The 17804-nt window shown below is 52.9% G+C and overlaps 1 protein-coding gene across 8 annotated transcripts in view; it reads right to left on the bottom strand.

Annotated features, from left to right (window-relative positions):
* DUSP8 (dual specificity phosphatase 8) overlaps positions 1–13842 on the bottom strand; it is a 40805-nt gene extending 26963 nt beyond the window's left edge. The window contains exons 1-2 of one of the 8 annotated variants that reach the window (XM_069016966.1): positions 12152–13145; positions 10526–11331 (exon numbers count right to left, since the gene is read on the bottom strand). The gene's annotated coding sequence lies outside the window, so the exon portion shown is untranslated. Of the gene's footprint in view, positions 1–2090; positions 2110–2814; positions 2870–10525; positions 11483–12151; positions 13146–13468; positions 13567–13773 lie in introns of those variants that run through there. The other 7 variants (XM_069016965.1, XM_069016967.1, XM_069016968.1 and 4 more) reach the window with 7 other exon arrangements.
* Positions 13843–17804: the final 3962 nt, after the last annotated feature.

Genomic DNA, 17804 nt, shown 5'->3' with positions numbered 1-17804 from the left:
CATCTACATAGCCGCCAGTTACAAAGACACCTTTTGCTATGCTGGCCAGACCCAATGTGCCATGTATGAGAGGCAGGCACACCAGGGACCTGCATGGGGCAAGATATCACCTCCTTTCAACAGCTCCTCACACTCAATTTGCTTTTTCTGACCTCTGCCAAGCCCAGAGCTAATGGTTTCACAGAAGCAGCTTAGCTCAGCTCTAAAGTTCTGCTGCTGCATGGTAAAAGCTAGTTCAGGGTCCATCAGACACACCACCAAATCAGGTTTGCTCACTCATGTTCATCACTTCACACTGGATTTCACCTGCCTATTTATCAGAGCCTGCTCATGGGTATCTTTGCCAGCTTGCCTCCTGGCAAGTCGAGAGAAGATGCCCTCTCTTGGAAGACAAGAAGTCAAGCTGACCTTTACTCCTATCTTCAAGAAACGGGCCAAGCATCAAGGCAGAGGTGCTGGGAAGCTGTACCTGGACTGAAATGGCCCTGGAGAGCCTTCTGCTTTTCAGCATCTAACTTGCACAGACTTAGAAAGGGGGTTCATATACAGGAGTACCTGGTATACAAATACCCTGTGTTTCCATCTTAGGAGCTGAGGGGGTCGAGCCTGGTGCTCTTTGAGGTGAAGAGTAAGATTCCTCCATGTCCAGCCCATGCTGAAAGAGCACTAGGCAAGCCAGGGAGCATTCAGCTCAGGGTGTCCTCTTAAGTTTTAATGGAACACGTCACTGCAAGCATGTTTTAATGGCATTAGGTTTTAATGCCACTGAAGTCATTCAGAAAATAAGCCCGGGCTACTACCAGGCTCCTCTTGTTCCTGCCAGACGGTGTTTTAGAGAGAACCCACAAGCTGCTTCATGGAAGCTTTAATGCATCTGAATTAGGAGGACTATGAATAACGTGCCTGAAAAGGCCAGCGTAAAGATTTTCATTGACTTCTGCAGGATCAGGATTTGGTCCACGGACTAGAGGAGGCTTACGAGTCACCCTGATCCGAGTAAGCCAGCAGTGCCCATAAGCTCTCACCTGGAGGCACCTGGTAGCTCAAGATACAAAAAAGATGAGTCAGAAACGCTACTGGGTGACACGAGAGGGACCTCAGTTACCAGTCACCAAACCTGGAGGGCACTGTCAACTTGGAGGGAAAGAATGGAAAGCCACAGAATGTGAGGATCGGGCTTACAGCATTTGCTCTGGCCTGTGACTCCAGCACTAACAGCCCAAACTTCCCTGGGCTACCAGACCTGCCTCCCAAAGCAGGAGTAGATGTCCCAGGCTTCAGCCCCAGGATCCAAGCTCCCAATAGGAGGCCGCCTTAGGATGTGCACTACATTTCTGCCCTTGTATGACACCCCTGCTGCCTCTGCCAATGTGTTAATACAAATTACAGGAGGGAAAAATCCTCCAAAAGCTGCGATAGCAACGGCCCCTCCTGGCACCAAGCATTTTGGCAGCCCCGTGGCACTCTGGCATCGGGTGCCCGGCCCCACGGAGCGCTCCGCGGCTCCTCGCAGCAGCTCCAATTAGAGCAGCCCCCTCGGCGGGCGTCGGGCGGTCCCCCCGCTGCAGGAACCCCACTCCCCCCAGCTCTCCTCAGGGGGGCTTAAAAATTGAAACAGTTCTAATTAGGGGGTCTGAGGGGGAGCGAGGCTGGCTCCTGCTGGGATATGACACACCTCATTACGTTGCTACCGCCTTGCCAGAAGCCCCCCTGCTGTCCCTTGGCTATAGAGCCAGGGCACTCAGAAAAGATGCAAATTAGCCAGCTTTCCCCCTTCGTCTTCCTTTCACACCCCACTCCCCAAATCACTTTCTGCCTCCCTTCCCCATCAGGACACCAGGCTGTGAATGCTTCTTGGCTCTTCCAATTACATCCAAGAAATAAAAAGGAAGTAGAAAGAGCTGACAGACAAAAAACCCTACGATAATACTGTGGCAGAGGGATGAGTGGAGTGGGAGGAAAGAGTGATCCAGCACTGCACAGTTCCTCTGGATATAACATGGTATCCAATCTCCAGATAGCAGACAAGGGGTAAACTTTGGGGGTCTCAAACACAGAGGGGTCTAGAAAAGATAACAGATCCTGATCACCTTGTCACTCTAAGAGAAACCCAGGCACAAGAGGATTTCATAAAGTTTGGCAGATGACCGGAAGCTTGGGTGGAAGAGATTGGAGAAGACAGACGAGGTTTCTCAGGTCAGCTAATAACCCCGCTCCTGCAGAACAACCAGATAAACCTCTGTAGACACATGTGACACATCAAACAGGTCCCACTCCCAGGTCCACCCAAAAGATGTGGGGGAAGGCAGGGCAAGGTAAGTCCATCCTGCCCCTCTTTCCTTTACAGGGGGTGGAGTTGGCCAGCCCAGTGTGGCCACTGGGAGCTGCAACCTTGGCATTAGAACCAAGACACAGGGACTTCTCTGTGTATGTTCTGCCAGGTCAAAGGCAGACAAGCAACTTCTCTGACAGCAACCACAGGACATTTTGAAGCCAGACTGAGGGGTGGTGAGTTAATCCCCAGGTACCAGCAGAGGCTATGAGACCTTCACAGTACCTCGCAGGCTGTGTGTGAGCTGGTCTCAGAGAAGAACAAGCTGTAATGTCCCATAGCTGGGAAGACCAGAGAAGGAGGGAGGATGTCTTTCTGCTTCTGCTCAGATGGGTCAGAAGGAAAACTGAAGGAAGAGGCTTAAGCCATGGAGCACTGCTAAAGTAAGAGATCTTCTCACCATGGTGAGAAGAGACCAGGGGAAAAGGTTAACCTGGAACCTAAATTAGGGTTTCAGAAACATAGCTGTGTTCCTCTCTTACCAGTTTATTAAAGCCATCTTAATCTTCTTGAGTGTTCCTGAAGAACATTATCATAATCCTTTAATCCCACCTCTCCCTGGAGTGCCTGTAATGAGGAGATGGGCACATGGCTTAGCTGAATGGGGACAGCCAGCAGGAAAGGCCACACTGCAGCCAAGGGATGGAGAGATGGGCAGAGATTAGCACAGGGCTGGGCAACTGCCCACTCAGTGGGACTCTGTCCCCAGTGTCACCTCCACAAACGTGTGTAGGTGAGGGGAGCTGGCCACAGGAGTCACAAGCATGGCAGGGATGCACACAGCAAGCCAGGCTAAGGGCAAGTGCTCAGCCTGGCTGTGACCTTCTTCTGGGCAGGCCAGGCAAGAGAGCAAGAAAACCCAGAACGCACCTCAGCCTGAGTCTATCCATGCGGCATGAGAGACCACAGGAACTCATCCCTGTGCTGGCCCAACGCAGATCACCCAGATGGAAGCCACCTCCCTCAATTGCTCGTCTTGCACAAGGCCCCCAGCTGAGAGATGTGATATGAGAAGGGCACAGATCTGGTTTCTCTTTTACTGGAGACATCAGCTGGAAGGACAGCAGGTTTCTACAGCAACTCCAAACCTCACTAACCAGCATGTCCAGTCCTTGCACCAAGCTAGTGTTGTGTCCTGGAGAGCTCTACCATCCCATAGGCAGCCCCATCGAGGGGCTGCTCCCCCACTGCCACAGGCAGACCAGCCCTGCTGCAGGAACACATTTCTGTCACACCAGTGAGACTGGAGCTACAGCATGCTCCCTGTGATGCTCATCCCAGGAGCACACTCTTCTGGTGGTATCTCCACCTTGAGTTTACCGAGGGATAAGAGCACCACAGAGAAACATTTGTTTATTTGTCCCCAGCCATTCCTGAAGAACTGCCATCTCCACCAGGGACTCAGTGGCACTGGCCTAAGTGATTTGGCTTTCCCCCTTGCAGCCCTGGGGGCTGGGGGAAATATCTGTGCCTTGTGAGCCCAACACTGAGATGTTGCCTGGCCAGGGCTCCTCCATCCATCCAGGTCAGCCCTGCCACCAGCCCCAGGCTGACTGCTGGGATGCTGGCAGAAGCCCACCAGACCCCAGGTCTCCAGACACTTCCTAAGATGCAAAATGCAGCAGTTTTTCCAAGCCCACACCCTTTTTCCTTCCTCATCCCCTCATTTCTTTCAAGTGCTTCAGCACTTAGCAAACTCCCCTCGGCTGGCTCATGCTGTTTGAGGGATTCCTAAATCACAGGACCATTACTAATTATTATTATTTTGCAGCAGCAATCAGGGATGCGGGGCTCATTAACAAGTTAGCACCTCTGGTTTCCCTGGAAACCCGCAGCTGCCAGGCAACGGCAGCTCTCCTGCCCGAGGCAATGCTGCTGCAGCGCCTTCAGCTCATTCCCAGAAAGATGCTCAGGTCCTGCACGGGTTGACGAACCCAGCTTCACCAATGGGATGAGGTTAGGAAACTCCAGGATGTGTCCCCTGCTCTGTGCTCCCATCTGCTGGAAACCTCAGCCCATCTTCCTGATCCTGTTCTGCCACTCACAGCATCATAAACTGCGCAGCGGCTCCTCCCTCCCAGCGAGCCGTGCAGGCTTTCTCCAAGGACAAGGAATTTGGAGCATAATGATTCCCCAGAGTAACAGTGGGACAAAGCTGTCAGGTGCCTGCAGCAGCCGCTTTGGAGGTGATGTAACTGATGATGATTTCTCAGCAGTTACTCGAGGTCCCTTTAAGAGGCAGCACAAAAGATTTCTCTGCTTGGTGATGGAAAAATGGAGTGGTTTCTTTTTTTTCCTTTGCTCCTTAAAAGGAGGCTGGGAAACACCACTAACCACATCCACAAACTCAGACATAAAATCTGCTTGTCCACCTTTCCCTAGTGAATCTCAAAGATGGGGAGGAATGACATCTCCCAAGCTCCAGCAGTATGAAGATGTAGGGGAGATGGCAACAACTTTCCTGGTGTCAGTTAAGCCAAGCTGAGATCCACTGCCCTGTTCTAACCCCTGACACCCACATGGCAGACAGAGGACTCCCCCACAGCCTCATCCACACTGATCTTACAACCTCATCTTGGCTCCCTGCACACCCCAGGCACATTCCTCCTAGGACAAGAGCTCCTGCGCATGCCCCTCCACAGAGGGAGCACTTCAGGAAGGAGGGAAAGGGCAGCATTCCCTTTTTCCCACAGCACATCACCCGGAGGCAGCCGCTGCACTTTTGCCAGGGTTTCAAGCTTGCTGATCTCATGATTTCTTTAATTTTTTTTTTCTCCTCCTTTCTATGCCGCAGCCTCCTTTCAATTAATGTAGGCTGGAAGCAGCATGCCAGAGAGCCCTGCAAGGAGCTGCATGCAACCAAACAGCACCCACTCGCCTCCTCACATCTCCCATTGCCCTCTGCACCTGCATCCTGTGATCCAGAAGGTGTTTTCCACCAGAGGACGTGGCTGAAGGGCCAGGATGTCCTTCAGCAAAGTGCCAGATGGTGCATTCACACCGGACAAGGGATGTGGCGTGGAGCCACGTGGCAGCACTGGCATGGGGGTGCTCAGCCTTGGGTACGTGGCTGGTGGCATGGGACAGCTCAGGGACGAAAGGAAAGGGGACAAGTTGTACCCAGCTACAAGAGAGTCTTTCCCATGCACCCTTGCCCCACAAGGCAGACTGGCTCTCTTGGATGCAGTTAAGCCAAGCAAAGGGGACCCTCATCCTCTCCCAACACCTGATGTTGTCCCAGCAGCTTTGGATGGGTTATGACTGCAAATGCAATTGCCTCCTAGCCTGTTTCCACCAAAAAAGTGCAGTTAAGGATTTATAAACTGGCCACTCCCAGAAAAAATTTCTGACTGCAGTCATGGTGGTCAATCTGGAGATCCAGTCAGGAAAAGCCAGTGGGGACAGCAGGGAAAGGAATTTAGCTGGAGTCTAGAAGACAAAAGCACTATCTCTTCCTCTTAGACTTGTCCTTTTAACATGATTTATATGGTTTTCCCCTTTAGTATAAACACAAGCTTTCATTTTAAAGCCTACAAAAGCCAAGACCAAAGGTTATCCATGACCAGCCAGCCATTTAATCACTGCCTTTGCCCATGCCGAGGATATTGCTCCCAAGCATGCTGTTTTCTAATACCAAAGCTATCCCATTTCCATTCTCACCCTGCCAAGCCAAGAGCTGGCCACACTCTCACCCCAGAGCTAAAAGCACCTTCTGCTTTGAGCAGCTTGGCACACATCACAGAGGACATGTCATGCTGGAGAAGGGAAACCTAGTCCTGTTGATCTTCAAGAGCCCTTGTTGCCCACTGCCTGGTATCCCCACCATTTGCTGCATGACCCCATGAGCCCAGCAAGTTTATCCTGGGGACAAGGTGCTTCTTTACCTTTTTACAACAAGAGCAGACAGGCAGCCCAGAAAGGTATGCAGTCAGATACTTCTGCAGGGCTGGTCTGGCTCTCTCGTCCTAGGACAACAAACACCATAAATACCTGCTGGGTGCATTTGCAGTCTCCTGGAGAAAGGGTCTCCAGGACCTGGGTCCTATTTTCCCACAACACCTACACACCAAGCGAAAGAAAGCACAGGATTAAGCTGTGGTTCTTCAAAGCTGCAGATAAATATAGCATTTCACTTCTTAAGCACAATCCCCAGTGACAGGAACTTGTCCATCTCAGCAGAGTGCTGGGGACAGTTGCAGGTGAGGCCAAAGTGAGCACCCAGCACACACAGGGGCAGTCACTGCACAGTGCAGTGACTAATGACAGTGGCTAATGCCCAGTGCAGTGTCATTAGGCCCCCATATTCAAATGACAAATAGGACTGACTGAATGAAGACTGACTCAATGAAGAATAATGATGTTGTTGCCTTCAGCCAGGTTGTCTGCAGTTTCTGATGAGTACCAGAGCAAACTGAGGTGCAGATCCCAGCACAGGTTTCCAGCCAGCAGAAGCCAATGTCCACAGTTACGCCACCCTATTCCCATAAAACTGTGAATCTTCCTAAGAGCTCCAGAATTCAATGCAGATGGCAAGGGGCTGTGCTGATATTCCATGGGATGGGACATTCCCCAGGGCAGCAAACACATTTTACAAGACTTTTCTGACCCGGTTCAAGACTTGCTGAACTTCCTATATGCACACAATAGCCAAATTGCTCACGGGTTTGGGATGAATTAGCATGTGTCAGATCAGGCTCTACTTCCTACCACAGCCTCAACGAGGAGGCACCAGCTCCGAGTTTCGGAGGATTACCTTTATCTAGAAAAAACACACAAGACAGGGAAAGCCCAAGCTGATGCTCCTGCCCCACTCTTCTCCTTTTCCCTTGGGGGCCATGATTCATTACCAGCTGGTTTTGTTCTTAATCTGAGGTGACACAGGGGTCAAGCAAAGTGGTTTGCATGTCTTCCTCCATCCTTACCACCCTGTCAAGCCAAGGCTTGGTCAGATGCCACAGCTCTTCATGTATGAAATCCTGCAGCTTGGCCTCCTGACTGAGAGCTGGGTATTGCAGCACTTTGTAACATGGGTCTTCTCTCTGAATCCATTCTACCACTGCTATTGTGAGTGGCAAACTACATGGACTCATTTGCTTGAGGAAACAGGCAGCGATATTGCCCTCACCAACTCCAGGCAGATGTTAAGCATGACATATATGTGTACTTTAACCCCAGTTTCAAAAAAACCCCAGAGATATATCATGATATCCACCCAGAGCTTAAGGATCCTCCAACTCATCTCCACGCCAGCAGGTCTCACTCAGCCCTGCTTCTGACCCTGCAAGTGAAAGCTGGAGTGATCACACCAAACCTTGCCCTTTTTGAACTGGCTGACCCCCAACTAAGACCAGTTTAGTCACCCTCACCTTCCCACCTGTCCTGCTGGACTCCAACAGAGCTCACTCTTATCTTTGCAGCAGGTACTGCTGAATGAACCTTGCTCAGGTGCCAGACAAAGAGGCAGCCGAGCTCAAAGCAGAAGGGATTGCGAGGATGACACAGAATTAACAGGCATCAGCATTCACAAGCAAGCGGAGAACGCACCGATCTATTTTTAATGGTACAATGAGAGTGCTTTACAAAAGGATGTGTCTGGGGAGATTCTGCCCAGTCAGAGATTTGCATTCGGGTTTTTTTTGCAGCAGTCAACTTCCCTTGATGTGTGGGAAGCATTTTGTCTCTTCACCACTCCACAGAGCAATTCAGAGGGCCCTGCCTCAGTTTTGGCTGGAGGCTCATCCCCTTGGGTCACCTTCCTGCCCTGCTGCATCCTTCTGACTTTCCACCAGAAGAGCTGAACCTGAAATGAGCAGCAGGTAAGGTGTTAAGGACAGCTCCAGGCGTGCTTGGCTTCTGGGTGTCAGCCCTGCTGAGCCAGCACAGCTGCTGGGGACACCTCTACGAGGTCCCTGACAGCAGCAAAGTGGTTAACGTGGCTTTTCATGGACTAGCTCCAGTCAGCAGTGCTGGCACCCTCTCTGCACCAGCCCTCAACAGCCTCAAGTGCCAAGTGAGGCTCTGGCTGTGCCCGTCCGCTCCCCACGCAGGGCTGCCGGCCAAGGCAGATGAAGATGGCATGAATAACTCCACTCAAGCCACGGCTCAAGGAGGACCAGGCTGCCATCGCAAGCTTGGAAATAAGGGTTGTTAGAGGCAACACAAAAACAATCAGATGTTGTAGATACTTCTTGGTTGCTTCTTTTCAGCAGCACACCCCAGAGACGGATGGACCCTCTTTGTCTGGAGGGTCTGGATTTCAATGGGAAACATGTGATTTATGCAGGCACAGGTTTAATGCTTGGAGAGGGCTTGACTTGCTCGATGCAAAAAACCTGCAGTGCCCTAACAGACTGAAATTTCTCCCCAAGCTTCTGCTGCATCAGCTGAATTAGCATGTGCTAGCTGTAGACAGCAGAGCTCCTCGGAGAACTAAATCCCCTATTAAAAAGCCGAAAAGAGGCGAGCTGAAAAGCCAGGATGCGGGCACACTGCGCACCTCCGTGCCGGATGAGGAATGTGGGCTGACAGACGGCCTGGAAAGACGCACTGCATCATTAGCAGGGCTGGAGGACGTGGTGGAGGAGAGAATGCCAGGGTCATGCTGTCACTGGAATCTCCATACAGGATCAAAGCAGTGGTCCACCTCATTCATGTCCCCTCACCAGAACTGCCTAATAACAGGTATCCTACAAAAGCCTGGGAGAAGCAGGACGGTGGGTATTTATGGACTAGTCATGCAATAATTTAGGTTTAAAGGGACCTCAGTAGTTCAGCTGGTCCAGCCCCTCTCTCCCTTAAAGGAAAATGAGCATCAACACCAGAACAGGTTGTCTTGCCATTCTGGTTGCCAAATGACTTGTTCCCAGTCATCAGTGGACTCAGAAATAATGCTCCCCATAACTCAGTATGCAGAAACCCTACAAAGAGAGCCTCTTTTGCAAATTGCTAGAGGACCTTGAAGGAGTCTGGAGAAATTCCTGAAGAACACAAGGTCTCTGCCCCAAGAGAAGGCTTTATTTAAAGAAAATACAGTGAAGGCAGGCAAGGCATACATGCACACATCGGGGAACCATGAGCGCTTTCACAAACAACATGGAAAAAGCCATAAGAGGAGCATGAAGAAAAGAGGGAATCAAAGAAGGATTTCCAGCCCCAGATAGGTTCCTGAGAGACTCTTAAGTAAGCTTCAGCTTAATGCACACAGTCCCCACATTTCTGTCCTGTTATTGCTCCCTGTTTACAACTGGAGACTCTGTACTGGACCAGCTTCCAGTGAGCACCTCCAGGTTCTCCTCTGAACCCAGCCTGGGCTAGAACTTCACCTATCTTCTGAAATGCTGATCCTTCCAAGACACCATGCAAACAATACCTGTCACTTTGGGAAACTGAAGATCCAAAGCAGCAAAACCAACCCCTTAGAAGCCCTGGGCAAAGCAAAAGAAGAAGCCTCCTGCACACCAACCTAGATAATCTTGTCCAACTGGGTCTAGAAAACCTTAGAGGAAGAGCCCAATAGCAGAGAAATGGAGCCAGCCATCCTACAGGAGCCACGGCAGTCTGCAGCATAGTCTGGGCAGGGTTCTGTGTGGTGCACAGCCCCCCCGGAGTGGCCCACCTTTACTCTTACTCTCCTTGGAGAGTGAAGATGGTTGAGAACTAAACGAGCCTCTTGGACAGCATGGACCCAAAGGTTTGGAGTAGAAAGTCTAAAAAACATCTCTTGGAAGAAAAAAATATTTTTTCCTCTCCATGAACTCATGATAAAGAGGAGACAGGGTGATCAAGGCACAGACCATGACCAGAGCTTGGTATGTTCCACCATGGTCTCAGCTGCTGGCCTGCTTCTGGCAAAACAGCTGTCCCACGGGGATGAGACACATGTCATGGCCTCCCCCTCCATCAGATGAGCAGGCAAAGCCATCGCTGGGGTGCACTACACCACCCACTCTCCCTGCAGGAACCTGCACTACCGCTAATCACACCACAAGCTCTGCCTGCCTTTGACAGCATCCCCTGACACCAGCAGCGCACAGCATCTTGGCACGGTCAGTTTATACCCTCCCTCACACTCCCCTGGCTGTGTTATAATCCTGCACACAGAAGTACACCCAGGACTCCTGAGTAAGCCTGAGAAAATCTTGAGCAGAGAGCTTGTTTAGCTTCTTATCTGATGAATGCTCCCAGGCCACTCACCTCCCTTCCCTGCGCCTGCCATAATTACGTCAGGTGCCTCCTTCCCACTGGCATCAGGCGGGACAGGTGTCTCTTCAGAGAAGAAATGTAAAGCTTGAAAAACAGGTTTTAAAACCCAGAGGGCATGGGGATGCAAAGGAGTGTCAAAGCTTTCCTCACAGGATGACTGCATTGCTGGTCTGGCTGCAGGAGTTTCTCTGCATAGCAGCAAGGAAAAGAGTGCAGTGAGACCCAGAGACCATGAACACCTGGGAATTTCTGCAACCATCTCCCCCTTAACACTGCCATTAAACACGTGGCAGAGGGCAAAAAGATCTACAGACTCTTCCAGTGCAGCATCTTGGCTGTCCAGGGAGAGAGAGGTCCTGGGAGAGAGGGGTCAGCACCCACAAGCTCCTTCTCTTTATCGCCTCCTTCTCTACCAGATTCAGTTTGCTGGCACTGTTTCAGTACGATGGCAGCGTCCTATGAGCCTGCGCCACAAATCAGGGCTGTCAAATGCTGGAGCACCTCCTTTTCTTCCTTCCACTCCTGATAGTGTGAACGTGCTCTGCACCTGACTGTGCCCAGGGCTTTGGGAGCTGAGCTGCGCACCAGAGAAATTAACCTCTGATCCCGAAGAACAGCCTTGTTCAAAGGCAAGGAAGCAAATCCAAAGAGGAAAAATCCCTAGCCCTCATGTAGATTATAGCAGCTGGTGCAGAGGCAAGGGGTAGGGATGGAATGGGGACTCACTCATATTCATGCCAAGAGAAGTCACTTCAGAAATCCAGAGCCACAACGGTTTTCCAGCCTTTGGAGATTTCCTGGGGAAGGACAGGGTTGCACAGAAGTGAGTTTTCTCCCACCTCTTAAGATCCAATTTGGCAGCATGGGACAGACACTACTGCTTAGTCCTACCCAGCCCTCAGGGGTGTTTTCATAGTAAAAGTGATGTTACATTTAATTTTAGGTGAATATAAACTCTCCAGAGGCTCAGTGGCTTTCTCAGCGAGGTGCCTGGCACCCAGTAAAAACACACTCTGCAGACAAACACGGTGCAGTATTTGCAAGAATAATCTCCATGCAGAGTCCCCAGAGAATGCTCCTAAGGACTCTGACCACTTTGCTCAGCTCTCCCAAGCTTAGCTGAGGCTAGATTTTAAACAATGGTAGATTCAGGTTTTCCTTACCTAATGTCTAAGCAGGGACAAGTGAAAACCACGGGAGGACAATCTGTTGTGTTAGAAGACTTTTGGTGTGAGCTGCTGTCAACTCAGCTTGGAAACCCTCCAGCCTCAGGTTTGAGCCTCTCAATTGTGTTGTCAATGGGCCAAGGGCAGGAATTTCTGCCTACTGCCACTGCAAAGAGGCATCTGGGCATCCCAGTGCTGCTCACACTCTCACCCGTCCGCTCTTGTCCCAGCCATTTGGACAATCCTACACATCCAGGCTCTGCCACTGTGGCTGTGCCAGGCAAAACTGGGGACAAGACACCTGCAAAGTCCTTAAGGGTGTTTTAAAATCCCAAATATGCTATGGCCAGGAGGATTTTCTTGGTGCCAAAGCTTATTTTGTTTTGGGAGCTGTTACAACCAAAATCAAAGCAAGTGCAGAAACCCCCATGCAGACCCAAACCCAACAAACCTCTACTGCAGAGAGAGTCCTCCTGGTACAGCCGCCCTCCGACAGCGCAAGCAGAGGCACACAGAGGCAAGGCCAAACCCAAAAGCACCAATTCCCATGCATCGAGTCCTTCCGAAAACAAAGCTCTCCACAGCCGTGCCCCGAGCCTCTGCCTCAGCGCAGGAGGATGAGACAATGCACGCCAACGTCAAACACCGCTCCACGGGCATGCTGCTCTCAAGGTTATCATGGCCCCTGCACTGCCAGGCACAATCCTCAGCGCTACCTGTTCGGGCTGCTTGGATATCCCGACCCTTTCCTGCGGGAGAGGGGTCTGCCTTATTACCCCAAATCAGAGGGAGATGGAACCTCTGGCAACCATTCCCAATGCATTCGTCATCGCCAGCTGCTTGGGACAGGGATGGTCTCTCCTACATATGCTTATGCAGCACCCATCTCCCACCAGGGAGCCGCCGATAACTACCGCAATACGAGGGATAAACGCATCCATGCCCAGAAAAATCCAAATATCCCTATCAGAACAGCACTGCACCGCATTCTTCCTTCTAACGAAACCGCAAATTACTGACCTGTGCACAGAGCTCCCCCAATGCAAGCTGAAGCACTGACATCAGCTTTTGCTGTTGCTCAGGAATTTAATTCTGGGGGAGGAGAAAAGGGAGGGGGGAGCAGGAAGGAGAAGGAACTTATTTATCAATAAGGGAAATAACCAGGAATCTTTAAAAACAAGCAACGCTCAGCACAGAAAGCAACATTTATCACTGTATAATGATTGAGGGTGCGTGGGGGGTGATCAATCGGTCCAGGCACATTAGGGGAGGTGGAGAGGATTATTTTAAACGAGCAGCTTAACTCATTAATCGCGAGCAGCGCCTTTGGAGCCGCAGCAGTGAAGTGTTGCATGAAAACCCCCGCTGCTGAACACATGCCGGCTTCGTTTAAACGCCAAGGACACAGGGCGACACTCCAACCTCTTTCATCATCAGAAAAACCACAGCTCTGTTAACACCGGTTCCTCAAAGACCAGCCCTCAGTCCCGCCAGAAAACCCCTCCACCCGCCACCCCCGGCCCGGCAGGACAGCGGGTATTCCCCGGAGCTTCCCAAGCCCCCTCCTCACCTGCACCACGGCCGCCCGGCAACCGCACACGGCGAAGGCAGGGTGGGATTTCCACCACCCCCCCGCCCCGAAAACAAGCGCAGCATCCCCGACATGCGCGGCCGCGGAGCGCCAGCCCCCCCCCCCCTCCCCTCCCCCCTTCTTTCCCCAATCCCCGCCGTGGGGCTGCTCCCTCCCCAGCCCCAGCACTTCACACACATTATTGTCCCTCGCACCAGAGTCCTTCCAGCCCCCATGACACCCGCGCAGCGCAGTACCGAGGCGCACACACCGACACGCACATACACCGGCGCATGCTGCCGCGCTGTCCGCCGCCTCAGGGCGCGATGCCGGCTCCGCTCCCCACACGCGGGCGCCCCGCACCGCCCCCCACGCCCCCCTCCCCGCCTCCCCCGGGGCGCACGGCCCCGTCCCGCGCGGACACGGCGCGGACGCGGGGGGACGCGGAGGGACGCGGGGGGACGCGGGGGGACGCGGGGGGACGCGGGGGGACGCGCACTGACCCGGCGCGGCGGGCGCGGGCGGCCGCCCCGCTCCGCGGGCTGTCCGCTGGCGCGGCCGCTGCCGGCGCCGCAGGGCCCGCATGCCGCGGCGGGCGGGGGGGGGCCCGCTCCGCGCTGCTCCGCGCTGCTCCGCGCCGCTCCGCGCGCCGCCGGGAATGCGCCGGCGATGAGGTCATGCCTCGGGAGCGGGCGGGGGGGTGAGGGGGGGAAAGGGGGGGAAAAAAAAAAATAAAAAGAAAAAAAAAAAGAGACAGCGTTGACGTCACCCGCAGCCAATCAGCGCGGGCGGCGCAAGGCAGGGTGACGTCAGCCCCGCGGGCGCGGAGCGGCGCGGAGGGAGCGGGCGCAGCTGCCGGGCCGCGGTGCCCGCGGGGAGAGCGGCCCGAGCCGCCAGGCCCTTCCTGGGGTGAGCCTCCTGAGGACACCCTCGGAGCCGCGCTGCTCCTGGCAGAAAACGCGCTGCCGTGTGTGGTTTTGGGTCATGGATGGTTCCCGGGCTGCCTGGCGTTGCAAGGTTGAGCCGGGAGCTCTCCCGCAGCTGGGGCCACCCCTGCCTCCTGTCAGCGCCCTGGCTGCTGAGCCTGGAGCAGCGGGGACCTGCGGGGCGCCCCACGGGACTCCTTGTCTCTGAGGAGAAGGACAGGCATAGGGGCAGCACGGTCTCGGAGGGTGGCATGGCAAAGTTTGACCAAAAAGCTGGGAGCTCAGGAGGAGCCTGACCCACAGGTGGGCTCCTGGATGGATGGAGTGGGCTCACTCCCATCCTGCTGCGGGTTCACCAAAGAACTGGGCAACTGGCCTGTTACACGGCAGGGGTTTTTCTCTGCCCTTGGCCCTGGCCTGGCAGCTCCAGCTTAGAGAGGGATTAGGATTTAGAAGCTTAGGTTTTGCTGGTGTTTAGGAAATGAAGGGAACCTTCCTCCCTGCCGATACGGATGCCGGATGTTTTAAAATTAACTCTCATGTCTCCAGGCCCACGGCCGGCAGCTTGCTCAAGAAGAACGTCAAGCTCCCACAGTAACTGGCGGCAAAATCTTTCCCAGAAATGTCATTTCTCATAAAGCACCAGAGGTATGCTGGGGATGCTAAAAAGTCTCACTCTCCCCATTGCATAAGCAATGCTGAGTTCATGCCCTGCTCCTACCGCAGAAAATCAGCTCACCCAAAGCTGTCAGCAGGGAAACTTTTACAAAAACAGGGATATTCAACCTAAACTCATGGGTTTCGGCCCAGTTATCATAATCAGTGGCGAGATGCTGGGGTAGCACGGGTACTCGCTTCTTTAGCGGCATGGGAACACTTGGTGCTGGTGGGAACTGGAGCAGCAGCATGACCGGCATGGCTGGAACGAAGCCTTTCCTGCTGGTTTTCCTGCCCAGCTCCTCCTTGTGGCCATACAAAGCACCCAGATGGGGAAAACCTCAGAAAGACTTCTCTTGCCTCAGCTTCGGACTGTTTCCTCCCCTACCCAACACGCCTTTTCAGGGGTAAAATAGGAAAAAAGAAGGGGAAAGGAATGAGTCTGAAAATCCCAAAACTTCCTCATAAAAGCTGTTATCTAGGCAGAGAGCCACGAGCTCACAAAGCCTGCTGAAGGAAGAGGATTTAAACAGTTTTTTCCCAAGCTCCAGTTAAAATCAATGTTTCCAATAATGGACCTGGCACATCACAGATGAGCATCCCAGATCAGCTGTTGGGAATATTGCTCCCTGTCTGTCCAGTGGCGTGGCACAAAGAGGAGAGTGGGAGAAGGATATCGAGCTTGCAGCAGGGCAAGGGATGGGGAGGTAATAAGGTGAGGCAGAGGATGGAGTGTCCTGAGGGACTACCTTGGACTGTTCATTCCAGCAAGAGACCAAGCTGAGCTCCTTCTTGTGCCTTCATCCCCGGCAATCTCTCCTCAGCTAATCCATGGACGCCCCTGCTGCATCCCTGGATGATGAGGACACAGGAGATTTGACCCACACAAAATCCCCGCTGGCAGCAAACAGGAGGAGCTGCTCCAGCAGGGCTGGGGACCACTGGGACACGGGTTCTCGCAGCCACAGGAGAGGCTCTGGCCCACGAACCCTGCATCTCTCCCATGCCCACTGCTTCTGTGCGAGGCGCTGCAGCCAAACGCCTGGTGGGGAGAAACCAAAACAAATGATTCACTGCTGCTGAACTTCTCCCGGGATCACAGGGGCCAGGAGCAGGCGGTGATGGAGGCTTGCAAAACCTCACCTGCCTCCCAAAGCTGGGAGCTAACCCTATTCAGATCCCAATCCTGCTCAACCTGATATTCTGGCATTTGGGTGCGGACCTGCAGCTACATGGAAGTGGGCAGCCAGCCTGAGCGAGGGCAGTGCTGTGAGCACACCTGGCCAGCTCTGGGCAGCTCGGGTCATCCCTATTACCCCTATTTTCCCCAGGGGAAATCAAGCTGGGAGAGCCAGGGCAATGCTGTAATGGTCAGGCAGGCAGAACAAAGCAGCCTCGTCTCTAAGCTCCATCTACCAGATGTGAATCTATTGTCTCAGCCCCAGGGCCATCACACCCCCCTCTCCATCACAACCATCATGAGCTGAGCAAAAATTACACAGCAAGTTGCTTATGGCTAAAGGAAAGCGCCTTGTTTCAGCTAAAGCACTTAAAAAAATAATTCACCCCACTCTGGTTTTTCCTCTTTCACAGATTTCAGGCACATCCCAAGATGGATTGCATCCCAGCTACATGTTTCAAATGCAAGTTGCGCTTGTACACGTAATAGTTCTTGCTAAAACGTTTTCCAGCCCCCCTAATTGCCATGGCAGGCCAAGTGCGGAAGAGTGCAGCAGAACCTCCTGCATGCATCCTGCAGGGATTAAAATTGGAACCTGATCATAAAGGAAACTAAAACTAGGAAAAAGGAATTGCTGCCAAACCAACTTTCTTATCCATCAAAAAGGAAAGACTTTTGTCAACCCGCAATTTCTTTAAATGGCAAAAAAAAAATTTTTTTAACCTGTCCTGGTTATTTAGATGCAGTTCCTTGCTCCACTGGCTGAGCCAGCATCCCATCACCCTCGTTCAGCAGGGCTGGCTGTAGCACAGGACACTGTGTTCCCACTGCAGGGGGTATTGGCACCTCAAAACTGTGCTGATAGCTGAGGCCAGAGTCAACCCTTGGCCTGACACGGCTCTGCTTCTTCCAGGCTTGGTTGGTTCCATGACGTGTGTGCCTGTCACCCTTGTTGTGATGTTCTGGAGTGGAGCACAACATGATGCTGGAGAAAGGGGCTTGTCAGGCTTCATATCACCCTGTTCTGTAATGAAATGTATTGACTGGGATGAACTCTGCATCAAATTTAAGAAGGGCATCACTCCCCTCTTTGGCAGCTGCCCATGTGCTCCCCAGCTCTCCCACCTCACAGCTGGGATGGAGCCCAGCACAAATCCCTGTGCACACCACCTTCTTCCTGCAAAGCCCAAAATGGTGTCACTCAGTGAGGAGAGCTGACATGCTTGAGCAGGCAAAAGGCACTTGCAGCATCACCAGGCAGGTGTGTTTCTCACACGGGGGCTATCCTGGATCTGTCTCCATTTCCCCGATAGGAGTATTGGCCTGTGTGCAGCGTGGCAGAGCTGTGCATGCACGTCACAGGAGCAGCTACTCTGCAATTAACTCAGAAGGAGCAGGCTGGAGGGCTGCGTGCTGTGCCATTCAGCTCAGCACATGCTGCAGAAGCATTCATTCTGTAGCTCTGACTGTGCCACGAGATGCTCCTGCCAAAGGGGAAAAGGAAAAGTAAACCATAGTACACTGAATAAATTCCCTGTGATTCCCTCCGGCCTGGATGTACTGGAGGAAAGCTGGGCAGGAGCGTGGAGATGTGCCAAACGCGGGGCATGGCTGCTGAGTGCTGGCACCATGGGTCAAAGTCAAGGGATGGGAGGGGTGGAGGAGCAGGACCTTTGCACTGGCATGAAGCTATAGTGATGGAGGAGCCACGGCTGGAAGCAGCAGCCAAGCTGCATGGAGGCTTTACAGAAACACCCCTCAGGTGCAGGAA

Source organism: Aphelocoma coerulescens, chromosome 5 (genome assembly GCF_041296385.1).
Source record: "Aphelocoma coerulescens isolate FSJ_1873_10779 chromosome 5, UR_Acoe_1.0, whole genome shotgun sequence".
NCBI lineage: Eukaryota > Metazoa > Chordata > Aves > Passeriformes > Corvidae > Aphelocoma > Aphelocoma coerulescens.
This window is presented reverse-complemented; position numbering and strand designations above follow the sequence as displayed.